Raw genomic sequence first — 13,408 nt, forward strand, 5'->3', positions numbered from 1 at the left:
CAGGGGCTGTTCCCTTGGGTTTCTTTCACCTTGCTCTTGGATAAATTTGGTTGTATGCTGCAGTTGCCTGCGATGACTACAAGGTGGCGCTGCTTTCAGGTAAGAGCACAAATATGCAGAAAATGTTGGGGACTTTTGCCACATTTATCGGTGGTGGGTCTCGCACATTTTTTCCAGGGGAGAGATATTGACCTGAAACACTTTTTACTGCAGAGATGCTGCAGTTCTAAAGGCTGGTCGGGCAAAAGGGCTTAGCCGTTTCATTGCCTGCCCCCCTGCAGCCCATTTATTACCAGCAGTTGTGAGTGGTGACTGCTGTTTATAAAATATAAAAATTTCAGGACATAGAAAGTCGCAGAAGGGGCTTTTAGGATGCCTGCCTATGTCTTTGTTTATTATTTATCTAATAGCTGAGTAATCTGGTCAAGATATTTCTCTTTTTTTTTAACATATTGCGTTAGAATAGCTACAGCTTGCTTAATGTATAAATATTAGCACTGCGTTGGCCGGGAATCGAACCCGGGTCAACTGCTTGGAAGGCAGCTATGCTTACCACTATACCACCAACGCTCCGTGGCACATGTTTTTTTTAAACTCTAGACATCACAACCCTGAGTTCAATGACTATATTGCACCAGTATCAGAGGTATTTTTGGTTTACAGACCAACATGAAAATCAGGAAAAAAGTTCTTGCAACTGCTAAGGAACTGGAGATTGAAACCAATGCAAAAGCTGCGCAGAAAAGGAGAAAGGGAAAGCAGCAGTTCAAATCATTGAAATAAGCATATATTGGCAGCAAGGGAAAAACAGCAGGGTAGAGAAAGAAAACAGCTCCACGAAATTCACAGGAGATTGATAATAGCAGGACAAAAAAAGGGAATAATAACGTTCCAAGCAGGCTCAGAAAGAAGTGCGAGGGTCCCATCTTTCTTTAATGGTCATAACAGTGCATCATTTCCTTTGAAGTGTAGGGTTGATTCTCTGACCATCTGTCTCCCTGACTTTGAGCAGAGACCGATAGTTGAGCAGCCTCTTCCCACAAAAAGCTGGCACAAGCCTGCTGTTTTCCGCTCTGGCAGCGTGGAAACGAGAGAGTGGTCCTCACAAGAAAAAAATTCAATCCATGCTAGCATAGGATGGTTTCGATCCATCGACCTCTGGGTTATGGGCCCAGCACGCTTCCGCTGCACCACTCTGCTTCCTGCTCAAAATGCTGTGGTTATGCAGATCAGGAGCCTTCAGAGGAGTGGCATGGGATCGCTGGAGCTATTCTGGCAGGGCTCTCAACTCATTTGCCTAAGAATGTCACAAGGCATGCTGGGTGCAGAAAATCTTCGCCTTCCCCTCTCACAGTCAGTCATAGGGGAAAGTCAAGGCCCTCTCAGTCACTAGCCATGTCACGCCTTTGTCAAGACAGAAGCACCCCCACCCGCTCCTTCTCTGTGATCCTGCGCTACCATGCTCAGGTTTTGGCCTTACCTGGGAGCCAGAGGTGCAACCGGTGAGGGCTTGCCCGGTATGAGCGTTTGGGAGCGTTCGGGACGTGAGTGGACTTAGGACTGGAAGTTCTGTCCATTCGAAGCAGCCAACCTTCCTGCTGCAGACAGGGGCTGTTCCCTTGGGTTTCTTTCACCTTGCTCTCGGATAAATTTGGTTGTATGCTGCAGTTGCCTGCGATGACTACAAGGTGGCGCTGCTTTCAGGTAAGAGCACAAATATGCAGAAAATGTTGGGGACTTTTGCCACATTTATCGGTGGTGGGTCTCGCACATTTTTTCCAGGGGATAGATATTGACCTGAAACACTTTTTACTGCAGAGATGCTGCAGTTCTAAAGGCTGGTCGGGCAGAAGGGCTTAGCCGTTTCATTGCCTGCCCCCCTGCAGCCCATTTATTACCAGCAGTTGTGAGTGGTGACTGCTGTTTGTAAAATATAAAAATTTCAGGACATAGAAAGTCGCAGACGGGGCTTTTGGGATGCCTGCCTATGTCTTTGTTTATTATTTATCTAATAGCTGAGTAATCTGGTCAAGATATTTCTCATTTTTTTAACATATTGCGTTAGAATAGCTACAGCTTGCTTAATGTATAAATATTAGCACTGCGTTGGCCGGGAATCGAACCCGGGTCAACTGCTTGGAAGGCAGCTATGCTCACCACTATACCACCAACGCTCCATGGCATATGTTTTTTTTAAACTCTAGACATCACAACCCTGAGTTCAATGACTATATTGCACCAGTATCAGAGGTATTTTTGGTTTACAGACCAACATGAAAATCAGGAAAAAAGTTCTTGCAACTGCTAAGGAACTGGAGATTGAAACCAATGCAAAAGCTGCGCAGAAAAGGAGAAAGGGAAAGCAGCAGTTCAAATCATTGAAATAGGCATATATTGGCAGCAAGGGAAAAACAGCAGGGTAGAGAAAGAAAACAGCTCCACGAAATTCACAGGAGATTGATAATAGCAGGACAAAAAAAGGGAATAATAACGTTCCAAGCAGCCTCAGAAAGAAGTGCGAGGGTCCCATCTTTCGTTAATGGTCATAACTGTGCATCATTTCCTTTGAAGTGTAGGGTTGATTCTCTGACCATCTGTCTCCCTGACTTTGAGCAGAGACCGCTAGTTGAGCAGTCTCTTCCCACAAAAAGCTGGCACAAGCCTGCTGTTTTCCGCTCTGGCAGCGTGGAAACGAGAGAGTGGTCCTCACAAGAAAAAAAATCAATCCATGCTAGCAGAGGATGGTTTCGAAACATCGACCTCTGGGTTATGTGCCCAGCACGCTTCCGCTGCGCCACTCTGCTTCCTGCTCAAAATACTGTGGTTATGCAGATCAGGAGCCTTCAGAGGAGTGGCATGGGATCGCTGGAGCTATTCTGGCAGGGCTCTCACCTCATTTGCCTAAGAATGTCACAAGGCATGCTGGGTGCAGAAAATCTTCGCCTTCCCCTCTCACAGTCAGTCATAGGGGAAAGTCAAGGCCCTCTCAGTCACTAGCCATGTCACGCCTTTGTCAAGACAGAAGCACCCCCACCCGCTCCTTCTCTGTGATCCTGCGCTACCATGCTCAGGTTTTGGCCTTACCTGGGAGCCAGAGGTGCACCCGGTGAGGGCGAGCGTTTGGGAGCGTTCGGGACGTGAGTGGACTTAGGACTGGAAGTTCTGTCCATTCGAAGCAGCCAACCTTCCTGCTGCAGACAGAGGCTGTTCCCTTGGGTTTCTTTCAGCTTGCTCTTGGATAAATTTGGTTGTATGCTGCAGTTGCCTGCGATGACTACAAGGTGGCGCTGCTTTCAGGTAAGAGCACAAATATGCAGAAAATGTTGGGGACTTTTGCCACATTTATCGGTGGTGGGTCTCGCACATTTTTTCCAGGGGAGAGATATTGACCTGAAACACTTTTTACTGCAGAGATGCTGCAGTTCTAAAGGCTGGTCGGGCAGAAGGGCTTAGCCGTTTCATTGCCTGCCCCCCTGCAGCCCATTTATTACCAGCAGTTGTGAGTGGTGACTGCTGTTTGTAAAATATAAAAATTTCAGGATATAGAAAGTCGCAGACGGGGCTTTTGGGATGCCTGCCTATGTCTTTGTTTAATTTTTATCTAATAGCTGAGTAATCTGGTCAAGATATTTCTCTTTTTTTTAACATATTGCGTTAGAATAGCTACAGCTTGCTTAATGTATAAATATTAGCACTGCGTTGGCCAGGAATCGAACCCGGGTCAACTGCTTGGAAGGCAGCTATGCTCACCACTATACCACCAACGCTCTGTGCCATATGTTTTTTTTAAACTCTAGACATCACAACCCTGAGTTCAATGACTATATTGCACCAGTATCAGAGGTATTTTTGGTTTACAGACCAACATGAAAATCAGGAAAAAAGTTCTTGCAACTGCTAAGGAACTGGAGATTGAAACCAATGCAAAAGCTGCGCAGAAAAGGAGAAAGGGAAAGCAGCAGTTCAAATCATTGAAATAAGCATATATTGGCAGCAAGGGAAAAACAGCAGGGTAGAGAAAGAAAACAGCTCCACGAAATTCACAGGAGATTGATAATAGCAGGACAAAAAAAGGGAATAATAACGTTCCAAGCAGGCTCAGAAAGAAGTGCGAGGGTCCCATCTTTCTTTAATGGTCATAACAGTGCATCATTTCCTATGAAGTGTAGGGTTGATTCTCTGACCATCTGTCTCCCTGACTTTGAGCAGAGACCGATAGTTGAGCAGTCTCTTCCCACAAAAAGCTGGCACAAGCCTGCTGTTTTCCGCTCTGGCAGCGTGGAAACGAGAGAGTGGTCCTCACAAGAAAAAAAATCAATCCATGCTAGCAGAGGATGGTTTCGATCCATCGACCTCTGGGTTATGGGCCCAGCACGCTTCCGCTGCTGCTCTCTGCTTCCTGCTCAAAATGCTGTGGTTATGCAGATTAGGAGCCTTCAGAGGAGTGGCATGGGATCGCTGGAGCTATTCTGGCAGGGCTCTCACCTCATTTGCCTAAGAATGTCACAAGGCATGCTGGCTGCAGAAAATCTTCGCCTTCCCCTCTCACAGTCAGTCATAGGGGAAAGTCAAGGCCCTCTCAGTCACTAGCCATGTCACGCCTTTGTCAAGACAGAAGCACCCCCACCCGCTCCTTCTCTGTGATTCTGCGCTACCATGCTCAGGTTTTGGCCTTACCTGGGAGCCAGAGGTGCACCCGGTGAGGGCTTGCCCGGTATGAGCGTTTGGGAGTGTTCGGGAAGTGAGTGGACTTAGGACTGGAAGTTCTGTCCATTCAAAGCAGCCAACCTTCTTGCTGCAGACAGGGGCTGTTCCCTTGGGTTTCTTTCACCTTGCTCTTGGATAAATTTGGTTGTATGCTGCAGTTGCCTGCGATGACTACAAGGTGGCGCTGCTTTCAGGTAAGAGCACAAATATGCAGAAAATGTTGGGGACTTTTGCCACATTTATCGGTGGTGGGTCTCGCACATTTTTTCCAGGGGAGAGATATTGACCTGAAACACTTTTTACTGCAGAGATGCTGCAGTTCTAAAGGCTGGTCGGGCAGAAGGGCTTAGCCGTTTCATTGCCTGCCCCCCTGCAGCCCATTTATTACCAGCAGTTGTGAGTGGTGACTGCTGTTTGTAAAATATAAAAATTTCAGGATATAGAAAGTCGCAGACGGGGCTTTTGGGATGCCTGCCTATGTCTTTGTTTATTATTTATCTAATAGCTGAGTAATCTGGTCAAGATATTTCTCTTTTTTTTAACATATTGCGTTAGAATAGCTACAGCTTGCTTAATGTATAAATATTAGCACTGCGTTGACCAGGAATCGAACCCGGGTCAACTGCTTGGAAGGCAGCTATGCTCACCACTATACCACCACTGCTCCGTGGCATATGTTTTTTTTAAACTCTAGACATCACAACCCTGAGTTCAATGACTATATTGCACCAGTATCAGAGGTATTTTTGGTTTACAGACCAACATGAAAATCAGGAAAAAAGTTCTTGCAACTGCTAAGGAACTGGAGATTGAAACCAATGCAAAAGCTGCGCAGAAAAGGAGAAAGGGAAAGCAGCAGTTCAAATCATTGAAATAAGCATATATTGGCAGCAAGGGAAAAACAGCAGGGTAGAGAAAGAAAACAGCTCCACGAAATTCACAGGAGATTGATAATAGCAGGACAAAAAAAGGGAATAATAACGTTCCAAGCAGGCTCAGAAAGAAGTGCGAGGGTCCCATCTTTCGTTAATGGTCATAACTGTGCATCATTTCCTTTGAAGTGTAGGGTTGATTCTCTGACCATCTGTCTCCCTGACTTTGAGCAGAGACCGATAGTTGAGCAGTCTCTTCCCACAAAAAGCTGGCACAAGCCTGCTGTTTTCCGCTCTGGCAGCGTGGAAACGAGAGAGTGGTCCTCACAAGAAAAAAAATCAATCCATGCTAGCAGAGGATGGTTTCGATCCATCGACATCTGGGTTATGGGCCCAGCACGCTTCCGCTGCGCCACTCTGCTTCCTGCTCAAAATGCTGTGGTTATGCAGATCAGGAGCCTTCAGAGGAGTGGCATGGGATCGCTGGAGCTATTCTGGCAGGGCTCTCACCTCATTTGCCTAAGAATGTCACAAGGCATGCTGGGTGCAGAAAATCTTCGCCTTCCCCTCTCACAGTCAGTCATAGGGGAAAGTCAAGGCCCTCTCAGTCACTAGCCATGTCACGCCTTTGTCAAGACAGAAGCACCCCCACCCGCTCCTTCTCTGTGATCCTGCGCTACCATGCTCAGGTTTTGGCCTTACCTGGGAGCCAGAGGTGCACCCGGTGAGGGCGAGCGTTTGGGAGCGTTCGGGACGTGAGTGGACTTAGGACTGGAAGTTCTGTCCATTCGAAGCAGCCAACCTTCCTGCTGCAGACAGAGTCTGTTCCCTTGGGTTTCTTTCACCTTGCTCTCGGATAAATTTGGTTGTATGCTGCAGTTGCCTGCGATGACTACAAGGTGGCGCTGCTTTCAGGTAAGAGCACAAATATGCAGAAAATGTTGGGGACTTTTGCCACATTTATCGGTGGTGGGTCTCGCACATTTTTTCCAGGGGAGAGATATTGACCTGAAACACTTTTTACTGCAGAGATGCTGCAGTTCTAAAGGCTGGTCGGGCAGAAGGGCTTAACCGTTTCATTGCCTGCCCCCCTGCAGCCCATTTATTACCAGCAGTTGTGAGTGGTGACTGCTGTTTGTAAAATATAAAAATTTCAGGATATAGAAAGTCGCAGACGGGGCTTTTGGGATGCCTGCCTATGTCTTTGTTTATTATTTATCTAATAGCTGAGTAATCTGGTCAAGATATTTCTCTTTTTTTTAACATATTGCGTTAGAATAGCTACAGCTTGCTTAATGTATAAATATTAGCACTGCGTTGGCCAGGAATCGAACCCGGGTCAACTGCTTGGAAGGCAGCTATGCTCACCACTATACCACCAATGCTCCATGGCATATGTTTTTTTTAAACTCTAGACATCACAACCCTGAGTTCAATGACTATATTGCACCAGTATCAGAGGTATTTTTGGTTTACAGACCAACATGAAAATCAGGAAAAAAGTTCTTGCAACTGCTAAGGAACTGGAGATTGAAACCAATGCAAAAGCTGCGCAGAAAAGGAGAAAGGGAAAGCAGCAGTTCAAATCATTGAAATAAGCATATATTGGCAGCAAGGGAAAAACAGCAGGGTAGAGAAAGAAAACAGCTCCACGAAATTCACAGGAGATTGATAATAGCAGGACAAAAAAAGGGAATAATAACGTTCCAAGCAGGCTCAGAAAGAAGTGCGAGGGTCCCATCTTTCGTTAATGGTCATAACTGTGCATCATTTCCTTTGAAGTGTAGGGTTGATTCTCTGACCATCTGTCTCCCTGACTTTGAGCAGAGACCGATAGTTGAGCAGTCTCTTCCCACAAAAAGCTGGCACAAGCCTGCTGTTTTCCGCTCTGGCAGCGTGGAAACGAGAGAGTGGTCCTCACAAGAAAAAAAATCAATCCATGCTAGCAGAGGATGGTTTCGATCCATCGACCTCTGGGTTATGGGCCCAGCACGCTTCCGCTGCGCCACTCTGCTTCCTGCTCAAAATGCTGTGGTTATGCAGATCAGGAGCCTTCAGAGGAGTGGCATGGGATCGCTGGAGCTATTCTGGCAGGGCTCTCACCTCATTTGCCTAAGAATGTCACAAGGCATGCTGGGTGCAGAAAATCTTCGCCTTCCCCTCTCACAGTCAGTCATAGGGGAAAGTCAAGGCCCTCTCAGTCACTAGCCATGTCACGCCTTTGTCAAGACAGAAGCACCCCCACCCGCTCCTTCTCTGTGATCCTGCGCTACCATGCTCAGGTTTTGGCCTTACCTGGGAGCCAGAGGTGCACCCGGTGAGGGCGAGCGTTTGGGAGCGTTCGGGACGTGAGTGGACTTAGGACTGGAAGTTCTGTCCATTCGAAGCAGCCAACCTTCCTGCTGCAGACAGGGGCTGTTCCCTTGGGTTTCTTTCACCTTGCTCTCGGATAAATTTGGTTGTATGCTGCAGTTGCCTGCGATGACTACAAGGTGGCGCTGCTTTCAGGTAAGAGCACAAATATGCAGAAAATGTTGGGGACTTTTGCCACATTTATCGGTGGTGGGTCTCGCACATTTTTTCCAGGGGAGAGATATTGACCTGAAACACTTTTTACTGCAGAGATGCTGCAGTTCTAAAGGCTTGTCGGGCAGAAGGGCTTAGCCGTTTCATTGCCTGCCCCCCTGCAGCCCATTTATTACCAGCAGTTGTGAGTGGTGACTGCTGTTTGTAAAATATAAAAATTTCAGGACATAGAAAGTCGCAGACGGGGCTTTTAGGATGCCTGCCTATGTCTTTGTTTATTATTTATCTAATAGCTGAGTAATCTGGTCAAGATATTTCTCTTTTTTTTAACATATTGCGTTAGAATAGCTACAGCTTGCTTAATGTATAAATATTAGCACTGCGTTGGCCGGGAATCGAACCCGGGTCAACTGCTTGGAAGGCAGCTATGCTTACCACTATACCACCAACACTCCGTGGCATATGTTTTTTTTAAACTCTAGACATCACAACCCTGAGTTCAATGACTATATTGCACCAGTATCAGAGGTATTTTTGGTTTACAGACCAACATGAAAATCAGGAAAAAAGTTCTTGCAACTGCTAAGGAACTGGAGATTGAAACCAATGCAAAAGCTGCGCAGAAAAGGAGAAAGGGAAAGCAGCAGTTCAAATCATTGAAATAAGCATATATTGGCAGCAAGGGAAAAACAGCAGGGTAGAGAAAGAAAACAGCTCCACGAAATTCACAGGAGATTGATAATAGCAGGACAAAAAAAGGGAATAATAACGTTCCAAGCAGGCTCAGAAAGAAGTGCGAGGGTCCCATCTTTCTTTAATGGTCATAACTGTGCATCATTTCCTTTGAAGTGTAGAGTTGATTCTCTGACCATCTGTCTCCCTGACTTTGAGCAGAGACCGATAGTTGAGCAGTCTCTTCCCACAAAAAGCTGGCACAAGCCTGCTGTTTTCCGCTCTGGCAGCGTGGAAACGAGAGAGTGGTCCTCACAAGAAAAAAATTCAATCCATGCTAGCAGAGGATGGTTTCAATCCATCGACCTCTGGGTTATGGGCCCAGCACGCTTCCGCTGCGCCACTCTGCTTCCTGCTCAAAATGCTGTGGTTATGCAGATCAGGAGCCTTCAGAGGAGTGGCATGGGATCGCTGGAGCTATTCTGGCAGGGCTCTCACCTCATTTGCCTAAGAATGTCACAAGGCATGCTGGGTGCAGAAAATCTTCGCCTTCCCCTCTCACAGTCAGTCATAGGGGAAAGTCAAGGCCCTCTCAGTCACTAGCCATGTCACGCCTTTGTCAAGACAGAAGCACCCCCACCCGCTCCTTCTCTGTGATCCTGCGCTACCATGCTCAGGTTTTGGCCTTACCTGGGAGCCAGAGGTGCACCCGGTGAGGACTTGCCCGGTATGAGCGTTTGAGAGCGTTCGGGACGTGAGTGGACTTAGGACTGGAAGTTCTGTCCATTCGAAGCAGCCAACCTTCCTGCTGCAGACAGGGGCTGTTCCCTTGGGTTTCTTTCACCTTGCTCTCGGATAAATTTGGTTGTATGCTGCAGTTGCCTGCGATGACTACAAGGTGGCGCTGCTTTCAGGTAAGAGCACAAATATGCAGAAAATGTTGGGGACTTTTGCCACATTTATCGGTGGTGGGTCTCGCACATTTTTTCCAGGGGAGAGATATTGACCTGAAACACTTTTTACTGCAGAGATGCTGCAGTTCTAAAGGCTGGTCGGGCAGAAGGGCTTAGCCGTTTCATTGCCTGCCCCCCTGCAGCCCATTTATTACCAGCAGTTGTGAGTGGTGACTGCTGTTTGTAAAATATAAAAATTTCAGGACATAGAAAGTCGCAGACGGGGCTTTTGGGATGCCTGCCTATGTCTTTGTTTATTATTTATCTAATAGCTGAGTAATCTGGTCAAGATATTTCTCTTTTTTTTTACATATTGCGTTAAAATAGCTACAGCTTGCTTAATGTATAAATATTAGCACTGCGTTGGCCGGGAATCAAACCCGGGTCAACTGCTTGGAAGGCAGCTATGCTCACCACTATACCACCAACGCTCCATGGCATATGTTTTTTTTAAACTCTAGACATCACAACCCTGAGTTCAATGACTATATTGCACCAGTATCAGAGGTATTTTTGGTTTACAGACCAACATGAAAATCAGGAAAAAAGTTCTTGTAACTGCTAAGGAACTGGAGATTGAAACCAATGCAAAAGCTGCGCAGAAAAGGAGAAAGGGAAAGCAGCAGTTCAAATCATTGAAATAAGCATATATTGGCAGCAAGGGAAAAACAGCAGGGTAGAGAAAGAAAACAGCTCCACGAAATTCACAGGAGATTGATAATAGCAGGACAAAAAAAGGGAATAATAACGTTCCAAGCAGGCTCAGAAAGAAGTGCGAGGGTCCCATCTTTCTTTAATGGTCATAACAGTGCATCATTTCCTTTGAAGTGTAGGGTTGATTCTCTGACCATCTGTCTCCCTGACTTTGAGCAGAGACCGATAGTTGAGCAGCCTCTTCCCACAAAAAGCTGGCACAAGCCTGCTGTTTTCCGCTCTGGCAGCGTGGAAACGAGAGAGTGGTCCTCACAAGAAAAAAATTCAATCCATGCTAGCAGAGGATGGTTTCGATCCATCGACCTCTGGGTTATGGGCCCAGCACGCGTCCGCTGCACCACTCTGCTTCCTGCTCAAAATGCTGTGGTTATGCAGATCAGGAGCCTTCAGAGGAGTGGCATGGGATCGCTGGAGCTATTCTGGCAGGGCTCTCACCTCATTTGCCTAAGAATGTCACAAGGCATGCTGGGTGCAGAAAATCTTCGCCTTCCCCTCTCACAGTCAGTCATAGGGGAAAGTCAAGGCCCTCTCAGTCACTAGCCATGTCACGCCTTTGTCAAGACAGAAGCACCCCCACCCGCTCCTTCTCTGTGATCCTGCGCTACCATGCTCAGGTTTTGGCCTTACCTGGGAGCCAGAGGTGCACCCGGTGAGGGCGAGCGTTTGGGAGCGTTCGGGATGTGAGTGGACTTAGGACTGGAAGTTCTGTCCATTCGAAGCAGCCAACCTTCCTGCTGCAGACAGAGTCTGTTCCCTTGGGTTTCTTTCACCTTGCTCTCGGATAAATTTGGTTGTATGCTGCAGTTGCCTGCGATGACTACAAGGTGGCGCTGCTTTCAGGTAAGAGCACAAATATGCAGAAAATGTTGGGGACTTTTGCCACATTTATCAGTGGTGGGTCTCGCACATTTTTTCCAGGGGAGAGATATTGACCTGAAACACTTTTTACTGCAGAGATGCTGCAGTTCTAAAGGCTGGTCGGGCAGAAGGGCTTAGCCGTTTCATTGCCTGCCCCCCTGCAGCCCATTTATTACCAGCAGTTGTGAGTGGTGACTGCTGTTTGTAAAATATAAAAATTTCAGGATATAGAAAGTCGCAGACGGGGCTTTTGGGATGCCTGCCTATGTCTTTGTTTATTATTTATCTAATAGCTGAGTAATCTGGTCAAGATATTTCTCTTTTTTTTAACATATTGCGTTAGAATAGCTACAGCTTGCTTAATGTATAAATATTAGCACTGCGTTGACCAGGAATCGAACCCGGGTCAACTGCTTGGAAGGCAGCTATGCTCACCACTATACCACCAATGCTCCGTGGCATATGTTTTTTTTTAAACTCTAGACATCACAACCCTGAGTTCAATGACTATATTGCACCAGTATCAGAGGTATTTTTGGTTTACAGACCAACATGAAAATCAGGAAAAAAGTTCTTGCAACTGCTAAGGAACTGGAGATTGAAACCAATGCAAAAGCTGCGCAGAAAAGGAGAAAGGGAAAGCAGCAGTTCAAATCATTGAAATAAGCATATATTGGCAGCAAGGGAAAAACAGCAGGGTAGAGAAAGAAAACAGCTCTACGAAATTCACAGGAGATTGATAATAGCAGGACAAAAAAAGGGAATAATAACGTTCCAAGCAGGCTCAGAAAGAAGTGCGAGGGTCCCATCTTTCGTTAATGGTCATAACTGTGCATCATTTCCTTTGAAGTGTAGGGTTGATTCTCTGACCATCTGTCTCCCTGACTTTGAGCAGAGACCGATAGTTGAGCAGTCTCTTCCCACAAAAAGCTGGCACAAGCCTGCTGTTTTCCGCTCTGGCAGCGTGGAAACGAGAGAGTGGTCCTCACAAGAAAAAAAATCAATCCATGCTAGCAGAGGATGGTTTCGATCCATCGACATCTGGGTTATGGGCCCAGCACGCTTCCGCTGCGCCACTCTGCTTCCTGCTCAAAATGCTGTGGTTATGCAGATCAGGAGCCTTCAGAGGAGTGGCATGGGATCGCTGGAGCTATTCTGGCAGGGCTCTCACCTCATTTGCCTAAGAATGTCACAAGGCATGCTGGGTGCAGAAAATCTTCGCCTTCCCCTCTCACAGTCAGTCATAGGGGAAAGTCAAGGCCCTCTCAGTCACTAGCCATGTCACGCCTTTGTCAAGACAGAAGCACCCCCACCCGCTCCTTCTCTGTGATCCTGCGCTACCATGCTCAGGTTTTGGCCTTACCTGGGAGCCAGAGGTGCACCCGGTGAGGGCGAGCGTTTGGGAGCGTTCGGGACGTGAGTGGACTTAGGACTGGAAGTTCTGTCCATTCGAAGCAGCCAACCTTCCTGCTGCAGACAGAGTCTGTTCCCTTGGGTTTCTTTCACCTTGCTCTCGGATAAATTTGGTTGTATGCTGCAGTTGCCTGCGATGACTACAAGGTGGCGCTGCTTTCAGGTAAGAGCACAAATATGCAGAAAATGTTGGGGACTTTTGCCACATTTATCGGTGGTGGGTCTCGCACATTTTTTCCAGGGGAGAGATATTGACCTGAAACACTTTTTACTGCAGAGATGCTGCAGTTCTAAAGGCTGGTCGGGCAGAAGGGCTTAGCCGTTTCATTGCCTGCCCCCCTGCAGCCCATTTATTACCAGCAGTTGTGAGTGGTGACTGCTGTTTGTAAAATATAAAAATTTCAGGATATAGAAAGTCGCAGACGGGGCTTTTGGGATGCCTGCCTATGTCTTTGTTTATTATTTATCTAATAGCTGAGTAATCTGGTCAAGATATTTCTCTTTTTTTTAACATATTGCGTTAGAATAGCTACAGCTTGCTTAATGTATAAATATTAGCACTGCGTTGGCCAGGAATCGAACCCGGGTCAACTGCTTGGAAGGCAGCTATGCTCACCACTATACCACCAATGCTCCGTGGCATATGTTTTTTTTAAACTCTAGACATCACAACCCTGAGTTCAATGACTATAT

At 46.8% G+C, this 13,408-nt stretch overlaps 4 non-coding genes across 4 annotated transcripts; all 4 read right to left on the reverse strand.

Annotated features, from left to right (window-relative positions):
* Positions 1-498: 498 nt before the first annotated feature.
* Positions 499-570, reverse strand: TRNAG-UCC (transfer RNA glycine (anticodon UCC)). The gene has a single exon. It is a non-coding gene; the product is annotated as a tRNA-Gly (tRNA).
* A 1,532-nt stretch (positions 571-2,102) lies between these two features.
* Positions 2,103-2,174, reverse strand: TRNAG-UCC (transfer RNA glycine (anticodon UCC)). The gene has a single exon. It is a non-coding gene; the product is annotated as a tRNA-Gly (tRNA).
* A 6,311-nt stretch (positions 2,175-8,485) lies between these two features.
* TRNAG-UCC (transfer RNA glycine (anticodon UCC)) lies at positions 8,486-8,557 on the reverse strand. The gene has a single exon. It is a non-coding gene; the product is annotated as a tRNA-Gly (tRNA).
* Positions 8,558-10,089: 1,532 nt separating this feature from the next.
* Positions 10,090-10,161, reverse strand: TRNAG-UCC (transfer RNA glycine (anticodon UCC)). The gene has a single exon. It is a non-coding gene; the product is annotated as a tRNA-Gly (tRNA).
* Between the last annotated feature and the right edge of the window lie 3,247 nt (positions 10,162-13,408).

This window comes from Pleurodeles waltl, unplaced genomic scaffold, assembly GCF_031143425.1.
Source record: "Pleurodeles waltl isolate 20211129_DDA unplaced genomic scaffold, aPleWal1.hap1.20221129 scaffold_69, whole genome shotgun sequence".
Taxonomy (NCBI): Eukaryota; Metazoa; Chordata; class Amphibia; order Caudata; family Salamandridae; genus Pleurodeles; species Pleurodeles waltl.